The 2,691-nt window shown below is 62.8% G+C and overlaps 1 protein-coding gene across 3 annotated transcripts in view; it reads left to right on the forward strand.

Annotated features, from left to right (window-relative positions):
* Window positions 1-2,691, forward strand: part of Pdgfra (platelet derived growth factor receptor alpha) — a 53,234-nt gene that overhangs the window by 1,421 nt on the left and 49,122 nt on the right. Inside the window, exon 1 of one of the 3 annotated variants that reach the window (XM_010640266.3) lies at window positions 93-329. The exons of 1 other annotated variant lie outside the window; for it this stretch is intronic. The gene's annotated coding sequence lies outside the window, so the exon portion shown is untranslated. Of the gene's footprint in view, window positions 1-92; window positions 330-1,750; window positions 1,863-2,691 lie in introns of those variants that run through there. One more of the 3 variants, XM_010640270.3, reaches the window with a different exon arrangement.

Here is a 2,691-nt window from a genome sequence, read left to right on the forward strand (position 1 = left end):
TCCCGAGGGGCGTCGGCGGCGGCGCGGGCGAGTGATCTGGAGTAATGACAAACACATTTGGCCCCGAGTGATGAAGTCGTCGTGGCTTCGCATTCCAGCAACTGGGATTTGAGGAATTTCGAGCTGCACTCCAAGGGGCCCGAGCTGTGCGCGGTGGTCCCCACCCCCAGCCGTCTCACCTCGCCTCCTCCTCCAGGAGGCGAACCGCGGAGGCTGTGCTGTGGCTGCTCAGTCCTGGCGACTAGCAGGAAAGAGGCGAGGTCTTAGAGAGGGGCTGACCTCTCGTGAGGAAGTTAGGGACTCCTCTGAAGAGACGGACGTGGCCGCAGGTGAGACAGAAAGGTGAGGGGCCAGTGGCCCTCACCGCGTCGGGGACTGGAGGAGCCCTGGACCCTCTTCCCCTCCTTGCTCCGGTCCGCGGTGGGGTGCGTGGCACACACAGGCTGCCTGCGCTGCCTCACCCTCCCTGGTCGCCCCCTTTCTCTATTGCTCTCTCAGCGCTGTCCTCCCTGGCCACTTGGATACCATGTAAGCGCACCCCAACTTCCTACACCGTCTATCCCTGTAGAAATCGGGGTTTTCACTTGAGATTAACTCCTCCCGGTGGCACCAGGGGAGCGGGACGGGTCTACTTGGATTTGAAACTTGGGCCCAGCGGTTCTATTTGGAAAGGGTGTTGCCCAGCCCTCAGGGAAAAGGAGTGTGGCTTGACCCGAGTACGCTGCGGGAGGAGCCAGGGCCTCCCGGCCAGGTGTGCCTTAGCTGCCCAACATTGCGCCTTGGCCAGGAAAGAAATTGCTGAACTGTCTGCTGTCGGCCTCTCTGCAGCCTGAGCGCCCATTTCGCCATAGGCTGTCCCGGCCCCGCTAATGCCTCGGGATGTGCGGAAAGTGCCCAGAAGAACTTGCCACTTGGTCCATCTCCGAGGAAGGGAGGAAAACCTAGGCCAGGAAGGAAGCGTGCACGGCCCTATCACATCTGGGCCGCCTCGAGCCAGGCCGAGCTGCCTGGAAAAGCCCCGGGCTGGGCGGTGTGGGAAATGGCTTTTTGGCTCCGTGGCCGAATTGCTCAATGTTTTGGACCCACTCACTTTGCCTTGGTGGCTCCCGATCACTACTGGGCAGCTTTTTGGAGTAAGAGAGCAAATGGGGCACCACAATGCCTAGTAGCTCATCTCGCAGGATTACCCCAAATCCCTGTGAGCACCCTGGATCGCAGGAGGAGGCGTAGGGGCGACCCGGCCTTGCTGGCTCTGGTTTTTACATAACCCCTCTCCCCATCTTGCCCTCACGGACCCAGTCGGTGCAGTTCCTCTTTCTCAGCCTCTGCCATAATCCTGTTGATGAGAGGCCTGTTCAGTCCTGCTATGAGGCCCTGGACAGTCCTGCTCTGGAGTTCTTGTAGAGTCCTGCTTTTGGACTGACCCGAGTACAGCTGGACCTTGTTCACGAGGGAGGGAGTGGGGGGGGCGCCAAGGGTGAGCAGGTCGTTGCTGGTGTCCGCTGCCCGGTTCTTGCCCCCATCCTGAGATCGGGACTGCACGCAGAGCCCAGGCTCTCGGCTCTGGACCCCGGAGCTGCTTTCTGCCCGGGGCGGAGGTGGGGAGGGACGCAGGGGAGGGGCTGGGGGGCTGGGCTTTCCAGCTGCAAACGCGTCTGGCGCCGAGGCGGGCCCATTTTGTGCCTCCTGGGGACGGGCCGTGGGCGGTTCACTTCTTGGGGACATGGTGGCAGAGCCTTCCCGCAGACCCCGGTGGGTGGGGCTCCTTCTGGCCTCCTGGGAGCTGAGACCAAGTTACTCGGTGCTAATACTAAACTGGTGATTCTGGGGAAAGAGCCAAGAGCTGGAAAGGTGACCGAAAGGTGCGGCTGTAAGCCTCCTTTGCACCCGGGGGGTCCGCCCCGCCCCCAGCATCAACCTCTAGCGAAGGGGCGCAGGGATGTTGTGAGGTCGCGCCCAGCTGGGGATGCAGGGTCCGGGACAAACTGCTCTTCCTGGCCGCACTGGAATCACAGCAGAGCGACATTTCCTTTTGTTTTAAACCGAACGGTGAACCAGGGATGAGTTGGGAAAGTGGATGGTAAGAGGGGACAAAAGGGAACCTCGGACTTGGCGCGCCTCCTTCCCTATCTTCTACAACGTTATCCTTCCTTGCTTCCCTCCCTCGCGAAAGGGGATCGAGAGGTGCAGACGGACGCGGGTTGCGCGGGGGCAGCCGAGGCAAAGGCGAGCGTCGGGAAGGTGGGCACTAAAGGCGGCCACACTTGAAAGCTGAGGAGGCAGAGCCTCCACTCGCCCGGGCCTTCCCGGTTAGCCGCTGCCTACGCCGCGCTTCTCTCTCGCCCATAGGAGGCGCTGGTGCGCGACTGTAACCCTAAACCTCCGACACCTCTCCCTCCACCCCTCCCGGCCCCTCTCAGGTCTCCGTGGAAAACAATGCAAACGCCGAGCGTCGTGCCAGGGGCGCGGCGGCTTCTACTGCTCTGAGCCCCGGAACGCGGTCCGCGAGACCGTGGGACTCCCCAGTCTCTCGGCAACCCGGCCGCCGAGGGCGTGGAGGAGGCTGGACGGGGAGCGGCCCACGCAGTGTTTGTGTGGGTGTGGCGGGGTCGGGGTCAGGAGATCCGGGCGCAGAACCCCCGGGAGCAGGTTTGCGAGCCGTGGTGCCCCCTGTGCTGTCTGGGACCCAGC

Source organism: Fukomys damarensis, unplaced genomic scaffold (genome assembly GCF_012274545.1).
Source record: "Fukomys damarensis isolate Sample0158 unplaced genomic scaffold, DMR_v1.0_HiC HiC_scaffold_35, whole genome shotgun sequence".
NCBI classification, from domain to species: domain Eukaryota; kingdom Metazoa; phylum Chordata; class Mammalia; order Rodentia; family Bathyergidae; genus Fukomys; species Fukomys damarensis.